This window comes from Bos indicus x Bos taurus, chromosome 10 (assembly GCF_003369695.1).
Source record: "Bos indicus x Bos taurus breed Angus x Brahman F1 hybrid chromosome 10, Bos_hybrid_MaternalHap_v2.0, whole genome shotgun sequence".
In the NCBI taxonomy this organism is placed as follows: domain Eukaryota; kingdom Metazoa; phylum Chordata; class Mammalia; order Artiodactyla; family Bovidae; genus Bos; species Bos indicus x Bos taurus.
Window position 1 is genome coordinate 99,972,923 of NC_040085.1, and position 14,311 is coordinate 99,987,233.

Consider the following 14,311-nt stretch of genomic DNA (forward strand, 5'->3'; position numbering starts at 1 on the left):
ACCAAAGCGTGCTCTCTTTCCTCTCTGAAAGAACTGATGGATGTTCTTCCCACCCCAGAAGTGTTTGCATTTCAACAGTAGGTGAACCTTCAAGCCAAAATAGTGAATATGAATCTTAGACCATTCAGTTCAGTTCAGTCGCCCAGTCATGTCCAACTCTTTGCAACCCCATGAATCGCAGCACACCAGGCCTCCCTGTCCATCACCAACTCCCGGAGTTTACCCAAACTCATGTCCATCGAGTCAGTGATGCCATCCAACCATCTCATCCTCTGTCATCCCCTTCTCCTCCTGCCCCCAATCCCTCCCAGCATCAGGGTCTTTTCCAATGAGTCAACTCTTTGCATGAGGTGGCCAAAGTACTGGAGTTTCAGCTTTAGCATCCGTTCTTCCAAAGAAATCCCAGGAATGATCTTCTTTAGGATGGACTGGTTGGATCTCCTTGCAGTCCAAGGGACTCTCAAGAGTCTTCTCCAACACCACAGTTCAAAAGCATCAGTTCTTTGGCGCTCAGCTTTCTTCACAGTCCAACTCTCACATCCATACTTGACCACTGGAAAAACCATAGCCTTGACTAAACCAACCTTTGTTGGCAAAGTAATGTCTCTGCTTTTGAATATGCTATCTAGGTTGGTCATAACTTTCCTTCCAAGGAGTAAGAGTCTTTTAATTTCATGGCTGCAATCACCATCTGCAGTGATTTTGGAGCCCAAAAAAATAAAGTCTGACACTGATTCCCCATCTATTTGCCATGAAGTGATGGGACCAGATGCCATGATCTTCGTTTTCTGAATGTTGAGCTTTAAGCCAACTTTTTCACTCTCCACTTTCACTTTCATCAAGAGGCTTTTGAGTTCCTCTTCACTTTCTGCCATAAGGGTGGTGTCATCTGCATGTCTGAGGTTATTGATATTTTTCCTGGCAATCTTGATTCCAGCTTGTGCTTCTTCCAGTCCAGCGTTTCTCATGATGTACTCTGCATAGAAGTTAAATAAGCAGGGTGACAATATACAGCCTTGATGTACTCCTTTTCCTACTTGGAACCAGTCTCTTGTCCCATGTCCAGTTCTAACTGTTGCTTCCTGACCTGCATATAAGTTTCTCAAGAGGCAGATCAGGTGGTCTGGTATTCCCATCTCTTTCAGAATTTTCCACAGTTTATTGTGATCCACACAGTCAAAGGTTTTGGCATAGTCAATAAAGCAGAAATAGATGTTTTTCTGGAACTCTCTTGCTTTTTCGATGATCCAGTGGATGTTGGCAATTTGATCTCTGGTCCTCTGCCTTTTCTAAAACCAGCTGGAACATCTGGAAGTTCACGGTTCACATATTGCTGAAGCCTGGCTTGGAGAATTTTGAGCATTACTTTACTAGCGTGTGAGATGAGTGGAATTGTGCGGTAGTTTGAGCATTCTTTGGCATTGCCTTTCTTTGGGATTGGAATGAAAACTGACCTTTTCCAGTCCTGTGGCCACTGCTGAGTTTTCCAAATTTGCTGGCATATTGAGTGCAGCACTTTCACAGCATCATCTTTCAGGATTTGTAATAGCTCAACTGGAATTCCATCACCTCCACTAGCTTTGTTCATAGTGATGCTTTCTAAGGCCCACTTGACTTCACATTCCAGGATGTCTGGCTCTAGGTCAGTGATCACACCATTGTGATTATCTGGGTCATGAAGATCTTTTTTGTACAGTTCTTCTGTGTATTCTTGCCACCTCTTCTTAATATCTTCTGCTTCTGTTAGGTCCATACCATTTCTGTCCTTTATCGAGCCAATCTTTGCATGAAATATTCTCTTGGTATCTCTAATTTTCTTGAAGAGATCTCTAGTCTTTCCCATTCTGTTGTTTTCCTCTATTTCTTTGCATTGATCGCTGAAGAAGGCTTTTTTATCTCTCCTTGCTATTCTTTGGAACTCTGCATTCAGACGCTTATATCTTGCCTTTTCTCCTTTGCCTTTCACTTCTCTTCTTTTCACAGCTATTTGTAAGGCCTCAGACAGCCATTTTGCTTTTTTGCATTTCTTTTCCATGGGCATGGTCTTGATCCCTGTCTCCTGTACAATGTCACGAACCTCCGTCCATCAGGCACTCTATCTATCAGATCTAGGCCCTTAAATCTATTTCTCACTTCCACTGTAATTTAATCATAAAGGATTTTATTTAGATCATACCTGAATGGTCTAGTGGTTTTCCCCAGTTTCTTCAATTTAAGTCTGAATTTGGCAATAAGGAGTTCATGATCTGAGCCACAGTCAGCTCCCAGTCTTGTTTTTGCTGACTATATAGAACTTCTCCATCTTTGGCTGCAAAGAATATAATCAGTCTGATTTCAGTGTTGACCATCTGGTGATGTCCATGTGTAGAGTCTTCTCTTGTGTTGTTGGAAGAGGGTGTTTGCTATGACCAGTGTGTTCTCTTGGCAAAGTTATGACCAACCTAGACAGCATATTCAAAAGCAGAGACATTACTTTGCCAACTATGGTCCATCTAGTCAAGACTATGGTTTTTCCTGTGGTCATGTATGGATGTGAGAGTTGGACTGTGAAGAAGGCTGAGCGCCGAAGAAGTGATGCTTTTGAACTGCGGTGTTGGAGAAGACTCTTGAGAGTCCCTTGGACTGTAAGGAGATCCAACAGTCCATTCTGAAGGAGATCAGTCCTGGGATTTCTTTGGAAGGAATGATGCTAAAGCTGAAACTCCAGTACTTTGGCCACCTCATGCGAAGAGTTGACTCATTGGAAAAGACTCTGATGCTGGGAGGGATTGGGGGCAGGAGGAGAAGGGAACAACAGAGGATGAGATGGCTGGATGGCATCACTGACTCAATGGATGTGAGTCTGAGTGAACTCTGGGAGTTGGTGATGGTCAGGGAGTCCTGGCATGCTGCAATTCATGGGGTCGCAAAGAGTCAGACACGACTGAGCAACTGAACTGAACTGAACTGAACTCTCTTGGCAAAACTCTATTAGCATTTGCCCTGCTGCATTCCATATTCCAAGACCAAATTTGCCTGTTACCCCAGGTGTTTCTTGACTTCCTACTTTTGCATTCCAGTCCCCTATAATGAAAAGGACATCTTTTGGGGGTGTTAGTTCTAAAAGGTCTTGTAGGTCTTCATAGAACCATTCAACTTCAGCTTCTTCAGCATTACTGGTTGGGGCATAGACATGGATTACTGTGATATTGAATGGTTTGCCTCAGAAACGATCAGAGATCATTCTATTGTTTTTGAGATTACATCCAAGTACTGCATTTCAGACTCTTTTGTCGACCATGATGGCTACTCCATTTCTTCTAAGGGATTCCTGCCCGCAGTAGTAGATATAATGGTCATCTGAGTTAAATTCACCCATTCCAGTCCGTTTTAGTTTGCTGATTCCTAGAATGTCTATATTCGCTCTTGCCATCTCCTGTTTGACCACTTCCAATTTGCCTTGATTCACGGACCTGACATTCCAGGTTCCTATGCAATATTGCTCTTTACAGCATCGGACCTTGCTTCTATCACCAGTCACATCCACAGCTGGGTATTGTTTTTGCTTTGGCTCCATCCCTTCTTTCTTTCTGGAGTTATTTCTCCACTGATCTCCAGTAGCATATTGGGCACCTACTGACCTGGGGAGTTCCTCTTTCAGTATCCTATCATTTTGCCTTTTCATACTATTAGGCCATTAGCATCATAAAATAAATGAACTGTTGGGGAAGAGGTGAACAAGGAAAGTGAAAGTAGCAGTCGCTCAGTCGTGTCCGACTCTGCGACCCCGTGGACTGTAGCCCACCAGGCTCCTCTGTCCATGGGATTCTCCAGGCAAGAGTCCTGGAGTGGGTTGCCATTTCCTTCTCCAGGGGATCTTCCCAACCCAGGATCAAACCTGGGTCTCCTGCATTGTCTGAGCCACCAGGGAAGCCAGTGAGCAGGGAAGGAGGTGGCTGCTGCTGCTGCTGCTAAGTCGCTTCAGTCGTGTCTGACTTGTGCCACCCCATAGAAGGCAGCCCACCAGGCTCCCCCGTCCCTGGGATTCTCCAGGCAAGAACACTGGAGTGGGTTGCCATTTCCTTCTCCAATGCATGAAAGTGAAAAGTGAAAGTGAAGTCACTCAGTCGTGTCCGACTCATATCGACCCCATGGACTGCAGCCCACCAAACTCCTCCATCCGTGGGATTTTCCAGGCAAGAGTACTGGAGTGGGGTGCCATTGCCTTCTCCAGAAGGAGATGGGAAAGTGTTTATTTTCACTCTGAAACCACACCCAATCACAGCAGGTACATGTCCATCTTGAAGAATTCAGTCAGATAAGCAGTCTTGTTGGTATCACTTTGACTTTGCTAGGTCTTACCCAGTTCTCCACGACCACATGATATTGCTGGGCCATTCTTCTCTTCCAGTGGTCGATTAATAATGCTGGTTATAGAAAGAGGATCTCTTTCCAGTTCATGCCGTACTCCTATATTTAGATTCTGATGATATGCTGTTTAAAATAGCCGTCTAATGTTACTGACACAAGTTGAAATATGGACCCACTTGGATCTGTGAAATAATTAATGATCTACACCACTCTCTTCATCAGGAATCAAAGTTAAGCTGACAACTATTTCTAGAAGTCTTATTGTATCTTTTATGGAAGATCATTCTTTTTCATTTCTCTCCAAATATGGGGTATCATTTTTTCAGTAAGGGAGTCCAGACAGCTGTATTACCAGGTTTCAAAATGTTGATCATAACCTTTAGTTAGAATTCAGCATTTTTAGAAAACCTCCATCAATTATTACCCCATTATTCATCATAACAGGCTTCCCAGGTAGCTCAGTGGTAAAGAATCTGCCAGCCAATGCAGGAGACACAAGAGATGTGGGTTCAGTCTCTGAGTCAGGAAGATCCCCTGGAGTAGGAAATAGCAACCTGCTCCAGTATTCTTGCCTGGAAAATTCCGTGAATAGAGGAGCCTGGCGGGCTACAGTTCACACGATTGCAAAAAGTTGAACATGACTGAGTGACTGAGGACTGAGCACCACTAACCAGGCTTCCCTGTCCTTCACCATCTCCTGGAGTTTGCCCAAACTCATGAGTCGGTGATGCCAACCAAGCATCTCATCTTCTGTTGTCCCCTTCTCCTCCTGCCCTCAGTCTTTCCCAGCATCAGGGTCTTTTCTAGTGAGTTGACTCTTCACATCAGGTGGCCAAAGTACTGGAGTTTCAGCTTCAACATCAGTGCTTCCAATGAATATTCAGGATTGATTTCCTTTAGGATGGACAGGTTGGATCTCCTTGCAGTCCAAGGGACTCTCAAGAGTCTTCTCCAACACCACAATTCAAAAGCATTCATTCTTCAGTGCTCAGCTTTCTTTATGGTCCAGCTCTCCCATCCATACTTGACATTAGAAAAACCATAGCCTTGACTAGACGGACCTTTGTCAACAAAGTAATGTCTCTGTTTTTCAATATGCTGTCTAGGTCTGTCATAGCTCTTCTTCCAAGGAGCAAGCCTCTTGAATTTCATGGCTGCAGTCACCATCTGCAGTGATATGGCAACTAAAGGGAAGTTACTCCCTCCAGTGGAAAAAGCACCATGTCACAGGCTTGATTTGCAGACAGTGCCTTTGTTCAAGCCAGAAGGCACTCCCTGGGGTGGAGGGTGGAGGCTGGGGAGGACTCACCGGCACCAGGAGCCCAGTACGTCCAGAACCTGGAATAGGTTTCCATCCCCACTCGCCCACCAGCCGGGTGCCCACGTGCGGTGCACAAACCACACAACCGCACGCTCCTGCTCTTTACAGAAGATAAAAGACGGATAAATGAGCAGGAGTAGGTGATGGGTTCTGCTGATTCCAGATCTGTTCGGGGGAAATTAAGTACTTTGTCATTTATGAATTAAAATTAGTTTTAGATTTGTTTTGTAGGATAAAATGTATTATTATGTTTGTCGTTGAACATTTCCCACTTCTCTCGTTTCCCTTGTTTTTCTCAGAGAAAGACCAAAACATCATGGCTTTGCAACATCACAACCATGTTCTTCCTTGAAATCGATAAAATTAAGTTTGAACTTAATATTACAGTGATGCCTCCGCTGCTTTTGAGCCATGAGTGACGGAAATAATAAATTTAATTCTAAAATATTAGGAAGAAAAATCCATGCTCCACCTCTGACCAGCTGGGTGACTTATTCTTTTATTGGGAAAGCTCCTGGGATGATATGAAGCTCATACGTTTACAGGGATGTTTTGTTTTCCTCTACTCTGCTCTCTCCTTAGAAGATAGCATCATCTATTATTTTCCTCTTTGGTGCCAGGACTTTTATTTGTAATACAAACACATTGACTATTTTTCTGGCAAATAGAATTTTAAAAGCTGACATCAGAGAGCTCATCTATTAAATTTTACATTTAAGAGAGTAACCTGGAGTTAGTGCATTTATCCATTCTCCAGCTCTTTTTCCATGGAAAGCTACAGATCCTTGTCTTGTATATGATATTTACAGTAACTCCCAGTCCATCAAACAGAGATGCAGTTGCTTTAGAAATTTTGAGCTTATTCCCATGAGAAAGCTGAATTGTAGAATGTAATCAGTAGTAGAAGGATTTTATAGAGATCATATGGTGAAAGCCTCCCAACTTTCCAGATGACATGAAGCAGACTCCAAGGACCAACTGCTGCTTCTTGAGACCTTGTTTCAGTAGGCCTAAGGCCACGGGATTTCTTTCTTTACTAAGAGCCCCTGGTGATTCTTTCATGAAAAGTCTGGGAATCTTTGATGTCCTGGAACCCTTTGTTTTACAGACATGGTGATCAGGCCCCGAGAGGTGAGGTGAATCTCCAGATGCCGAACAGCTGGTCCATGACAGAGTCAGGACAGGATCAGAAACATCCTGAGCGGGCCTCAAGGGGCCCATGAAACGGACTAACAGATCTGAGAAACACTTCAACCCGGGGGAGGCTGGACACTGTGGGAAAACAAACACACGGTCACGTGTCAGAAATGTCGGTTATCCGAAGCTCCTCATTTCAGAAGCGTTCTGGTTAATCCAGCACTCGTGAGACCTGCTGAACACCTTCAGCAAACCTTCTCTCCGACTGGCCCCAGATGCTTGCGTGTGGTCAGCCGGGCTTCCTTCATACAGCTAACTGGAGCTATCATTACCTGTCTCCTTCGTGCCTTTGGTCAGTTGTCTTTTCTCCTTAAAACATATCAAACCAGGCGTGTGTCTCCTGACTCACAGTTCCTCCCCATACCATTCACTTTATCATCCTTTCATGTATTTACTGCCCAATTTCTCTACTTTTCCGTGTCTAACTCTAGCACATGCTCCTTTACATAAACACTGTTTTCTGTATGAGACAGCAGTCACAGAGTGGAAGGGCCATCGTGACAGAGAACAGAACCCCTGATGTGTACTCCCAGCTCCATCACTAGTGAATTGCATGACCCTGAGCAAGTCACTAGCCTTTCTGAGCTTCTGTTGTTCAATGAAAGTACTGAACTCTGAGCTTTCTTTCTATATGTACTCGCCCTCTCTTTAATAAAGGAGGGAACCATCTTTTCTCATTTTATTTTTCTGCCTACACGGAGCCTATTTCATGAAGCTACCTAGAGTACTCAGTCATTCAATAGATACTGACCCTTCCCCTCTTGGTCTGGCTTGACTTTCCCCCTCCCATCACAGATGTACATGAGCCATATATCTGACCACGGCTGACCTTTGTTTAGGGTAAAGATTAGATTTTTTTTTAAAAGTGCAAACTGAGTGTCTTTCCAGTATCACCATTCCTTCCCATGAAATGGCTCATCCTGTAGATTGGCCCTTCATATTTGCCATGAGAACATTATTTCCATGTGTCTCTTGTATCTTACAGATTTTTGAGATAAGTATAGCATTTCTGATTTTTTAATGCATTTTGTCGTACTATGTATATTATATACTATATAATATAATTATACTATATTATATATACATATTGTATTCATAATCTTGATGATCTGATCTGATCACCTCTTTCTTTAGAATTTCCATTTGCAATTAGGTCTCTAAGGGATTGACTGATGGTTCAGCAGGTAAAGAACCTACCTGCCAATGAAGGAGACACGGGTTCAATCCCTGGGTTGGGAAGATCCCCTGGAGGAGGGCATGGCCTCCCACTCCAGTATCCTTGCCTGCAGAATCCCATGGACTAAGGGCCTGGTATGCTACAGTCCAAATGGTCACAAAGAGTCACTGTGGTTTGGATCATATTGGTTGATGGTTTTGGGGGCGGGTTTTCTGGACTTTATTTATTTTTAGCCAAGCCACGCAGCAGGCAGAATCTTGGTTCCCTGACCAGGAATCGAACCTATGCCCCCCTGAAGTGGAAACACAGAGTCTTAGCAACTGGACTGCCAGGGAAGTTCCTCATTTATGCTTTCGGGTTTGTCTAGAAGTTACTTGGTCTCACAGTCACAACCATAAGCATGTTGGTTTGCTCTGATGATTTGTCTATTTATTTTTAGAAGAGCAGCTTTGAAAACATACGGCATTCTATAGCATATAAAAATGCTCTGTTCAGTCCATTGACCCACATTCAAATGCACTAACTTTAAACATACATGGGAGAGGATATGGTGTTGTTTTTCAGTCGCTAAGTTGTGTCCGACTCTTCGTGATCCCATGCACTGCACCATGCCAGGCTTCCCTGTCCTTCACCATCTCCTGGAACTTGCTCAAAGAGAGCATAACAATAAGGAAATGATGTCTGGTCACTTGGAGTTCAAAATAACAAACAAGATTGTAGAAAAAAAACATGTAAGATTTCAGGACCTTGGACAGTCAGAAGTACTGTTGCTGTAATGCCTGGTGCGTGTGTACGGACGAAGTCGTTTCAGTTGTGTCCAACTCTGTGCAACCCTATGGACTGTAGCCCACCAGGCTCCTCTGTCCATGGGATTCCCCAGGCAAAAATACTGGAGTGGGTTGCCATGCCCTCCTCCAGGGATCTTCCCAACCCAGGTATCAAACCCACGTCTCCTGTGTCTCCTGCACTGCAGGTGGATTCTTTACCCCTGAGCCACTGGGGAAGCTGTAATGCCTGGTATCACCCCATAAACAAGCTTGTGGTACATTTGAACATTTAGAGGGCCCTATCAGACAAGGTGCCTTGAAATACTGAGCTCGTCCTTGTTTCAGAGATGCAACAGCAAAGAGCCTGTACAAAAATAATGCAGAGAATGGGTGGCAATGTCAGATACTGTTTCCCTATGCTTTCCTCTGACTTTTTCTCTAAAATTAACATAACAGGGAAAATAACTATTGGATATTCTGATGCATAAAGTTATTTGAACTCCAATCTGAAACCTAAGGGTGATCAAAACCCCAGACACTGACAAGTGTAAATTACTGGACCACAGTCTGAAACTTAGATACTAAATGTGAACTTCCCTCTTTATTTCCCCATATGTATTTCAGAAAATACAAGCAACAAGCTTTAAAACTGATCATGGGTGATTTTCTATGACTCATATCTTACAAAAAGAAAATAAAGACTCCTCTGATGAGAGCTATAAAGTCTAGGCTCTATTCTCAGATAATACAAAAGAGTGAACATTCTTATCAAGACATTGATAGAACTCTAACCACGGCATGATAATAGAGCTGTTACAGTGCATGCTGAAAGACTGACACAACTCTTCCTTAGAAAATTTGCCTTTTCTGTTTAAAACATAAGCAAACACTTTGAACTGCACAATTATGAAGAACTATAGGTAAGGAGTATCAGAAGCAAAAAAGCTCAACTTCACTGCCATCCAAGAAATGTAAATTGAAACAATGGTATGCTGTTTTCCATCCCTCAGGTTGGCAGAGATTAAAAAGATTTCGAAGGATGTGGGGAAATGAGCACATTCATTTCAGTTCAGTTCAGTCACTCAGTCATGTCCGACTCTTTGCAACCCCATGAACTGCAGCACGCCAGGCCTCCCTGTTCATCACCAACTCCTGGAGTTTTCCCAAACTCATGTCCATTGAGTCAGTGACACCATCCAACTATCTCATCCTCTGTCATCCCCTTCTCCTCCCGCCCTCAATCTTTCCCAGCATCAGGGTCTTTTCCAATGAGTCAGCTCTTCGCATCAGGTGGCCAAAGTACTGGAGTTTCATCTTCAACATCAGTCCTTCCAATGAACACCCAGGACTGATCTCCTTTAGGAGGGACTGGTTGGATCTCCTTGCAGCCCAGGGCCTCTCAGGAGCACATTCATTGTTGGTAAATTGGTACCAGTCTTGATAGAGTGATTTGGAAATATGGATCAAAAGCCTAAAAATGATGACGAAGCTGTGTACTTAATAATAGTAAAACTGATTCTCAATTCATTTTTATCTAGGAAAAGCAGGTTACCAAGTTACATAAGCATTTATTATATATAAGCGTGGCATCCAGTCCCATCACTTTGTGTCAAATAGATGGGAAAACAATGGAAACAGTGAGAGCCTTTATTTTGGGTGGCTCCAAAATCACTGCAGATGGTGAACGCAGTCATGAAATTAAAAGACGCATGCTCCTTGGAAGAAAAGCTATGACCATCCTAGGCAGCATATTAAAAAGCCAAGACATTATCTTGCCAACAAAGGTCCACGTAGTTAAAGCTATGGTTTTTCCAGTGGTCATGTATTGATGTGAGAGTTGGACCACAAAGAAGGCTGAGCACCAAAGAAGTTATAATTTTGAACTGTGGTGTTGGAGAAGACTCCTGAGAGTCTCCTGGATGCTAGGAGATCAAACCAGTCCATCCTAAAGGAAATCAATCCTGAATATTCTTTGGAAAGACTGATGCTGAAGCTTAAGTTCCAATACTTTGGCCACCTGATGTGAAGAGCCAACTCATTGGAAAAGACCCTGATGCTGGGAAAGACTGAGGGCAGGAGGAGGAGGGGACGACAGAGGATGAGATGGTTGGATGGCATCACTGACTTGATGGACATGAGTCTGAGCAAGCTCTGGGAGATGGTGAAGGTCAGGGCAGCCTGGCGTGCTGCCATCCACAGGTCACAAAGAGCCAGACGTGACTGAGCAACTGAACAACAGAAGCACATATTGAATAATGACATGCTGGCTTGTGTCCTCTCCTTTTTCTAAAAGGACACAACCAACATGTCATAATTCCATACAATAAGGTAGTTGGGAAGATAGGGAGAGAGTTTGAAAGTGAAAGAGGAGAGTGAAAAACTTGGCTTAAAGCTCAACATTCAGAAAACGAAGATCATGGCATCCTGTCCCAACACTTCATGGGAAATAGATGGGGAAACAGTGTCAGACTTTTTTGGGGGGCTCCAAAATCACTGCAGATGGTGACTGCAGCCATGAAATTAAAAGACGCTTACTCCTTGAAAGGAAAGTTATGACCAACCTAGATAGCATATTCAAAAGCAGAGACATTACTTTGCCAACAAAGGTCTGTCTACTCAAGGCTATGGTTTTTCCTGTGGTCATGTATGGATGTGAGAGTTGGACTGTGAAGAAGGCTGAGTGCCGAAGAATTGATGCTTTTGAGCTGTGGTGTTGGAGAAGACTCTTGAGAGTCCCTTGGACTGCAAGGAGATCCAACCAGTCCATTCTGAAGATCAGCCCTGGGATTTCTTTGGAAGGAATGATGCTAAATCTGAAACCCCAATACTTTGGCCACCTCATGCGAAGAGTTGACTCATTGGAGAAGACCCTGATGTTGGGAGGGATTGGGGGCAGGAGGAGAAGGGGATGACAGAGGATGAGATGGCTGGATGGCATCACTGACTCGATGGACGTGAGTCTCAGTGAACTTCGGGAGTTGGTGATGGACAGGGAGGCCTGGCGTGCTGCGATTCATGGGGTCGCAAAGAGTTGGACACAACTGAGCGACTGAAATGAACTGAATGTTGTTGTTCAGTCGCTCAGTTGTGTCTGACGCTTTGTAACCCCATGGACTGCAGCACACCAGACTTGGCCTTCACTACTTCCCGGAGCTTGCTCAAACTCGTATCCATTGAGTCGGAGATGCCATCCAACCATCTCATCCTCTGTTGTCCCCTTCTCCTCCTTCCCTCAATCTTTCCCAGCATCAGAGTTTTTTCCAATGAGTCAGTTCTTCTCATCACGTGGCCAAAGTATTTTGGAGCTTCAGCTTCAGCGTCAGTCCTTGCAATGAATATTCAGGATTGATTTCCTTTAGGATGGACTGGTTTGGTCTCTTTGCAGTCCAAAGGACTCTCAAGAGTCTTCCTGCTGGAGAAGACTCAGTTCAAAGGCATCAATTTTTCGGTGCTCAGCCTTTTATAATGTAACTATATTCAAAATCAGTTACTGCTTCTTTGTGTGTGGGAGCAGGGGCATGGGGCGGTGGCGGGGTGGCGGGGGCGGGGGGGGGGTGGGGGGGTGGGCGGTGGGCGTGGGGCAAAAGAGTGAATGGCCCCAGGCAAGTGTAGACAAACGATTGGGGTCTGAATTACTCCCAGCTTTGAAGCCTGGGTGAAGACTTTGGATTTTACCCTGAAAGCAAAGGACCACTTTTCAGAGACAGAGCAAAGAAGGGGCAATGATTAGATTTGTGAAGTTTTTGTTTTCTTTTGTTGTAATTACTCTGGTTTCTCTGTAAAGAATGAAATGAGTCAAGATTAGAAACCTTGAAGATCAGAAAGGAGACTGCTGTAGAATAGATGAGATTAAGTCATTGAGAGTTGCTGTAAACAAACAGAAAGATTTGATTTACATTCTGGAAGTAGATCAGCAAGACTTACCAGTGTGGTAAGGTAGAAGGGAAGAAATCAAGGGTGTCTCATACATTTGAAATTAGGAATAACTCTGACAGTTATTCTTTAATATCAAATTTAGAAAGACTAAATCGCCTTTTTTGGTTATTAGTTTTCAAACGTTTGTATTGAAGTATGTCACCGAAGTGGGTTGAATGGTGACTCCTAAAAAGATATGCTCACGTCCCAATATTAGGAATTGTGAATGCTACCTTGTTTGGGAAAAGGGTATTTGCCAATGTAATTAAATTAAGGATCTTGAGATGTCATCATCCAAGGTTATCTGGGAGGGTCCTAAATCCAAAGACAATTGTCCTTTTAAGAGTGAGGCAGAGAGAATTCCATGGACAGAGAAGCCTGATGGCTGTAGTCTCTGGAGTCACAGAGAGTCGGATGTGACTGAGCGAATCACACACAGAGGGAGATGACAGACAGAGGGGAAGACAGCATGACAGTGCCCGCAGACACCGGAGTGATGCAGCCACCGAGTGAGCACGGCTGTGCCTGTCAGTCCCCCAGTCATGTCCAGCTCTTTGCGACCGCATGGACTGTAGCCCACCAGGCTCCTCTGTCCATGGGATTCTCCAGGCAAGAATCCTGGAGTGGGTTGCCATTTCCTTCTCCAGGGGATCTTCCTGACCCAGAGATCGAACCCAGGTCTCCTGCATTGCAAGTGGATTCTCTGCCATATGAACCACTAGGGAAGCAAGGCTACCAGCTGCCAGAAGCTGGACAAAGGATAGATTCTCCACTAGCGTTGCCGGAGAGAGCTCAGCCCTGCAGGATTTCAGACTTCTGGACTCCAGAACTGTGAGAAGACGTTTCTCTTGCTGCAACCCAGCTTGTGGTAATTCGTTAGGAGAGCAACAAGAAACTAATTTTAAAAACACAGATAGAAATCATAAGCATACTGTTTCATCAATTAGGTCAGTGTTCATTCAGTTCAGTTCAGTTCAGTCGCTCAGTCATGTCTGACTCTTTGCAACCCCATTAATCTCAGCACGCCAGGCCTCCCTGTCCATCACCAACTCCCGAAGTTCACTGAGACTCACGTCCATCGAGTCAGTGATGCCATCCAGCCATCTCATCCTCTGTCATCCCCTTCTCCTCCTGCCCCCAATCCCTCCCAGCATCAGGGTCTTCAATGAGTCAACTCTTTGCATGAGGTGGCCAAAGTACTGGAGTTTCAGATTTAGCATCATTCCTTCCAAAGAACACCCAGGGCTGATCTCCTTTAGAATGGACTGGTTGGATCTCCTTGCAGTCCAAGGGACTCTCAAGAGTCTTCTCCAACACCACAGTTCAAAAGCATCAATTCTTCGGCACTCAGCCTTCTTCACAGTCCAACTCTCACATCCATACATGACCACAGGAAAAACCATAGCCTTGAGTAGACAGACCTTTGTTGGCAAAGTAATGTCTCTGCTTTTGAATATGCTATCTAGGTTGGTCATAACTTTCCTTCCAAGGAGTAAGCGTCTTTTAATTTCATGGCTGCAGTCACCATCTGCAGTGATTTTGGAGCCCCCCAAAATAAAGTCTGACACTGTTTCCACTGTTTCC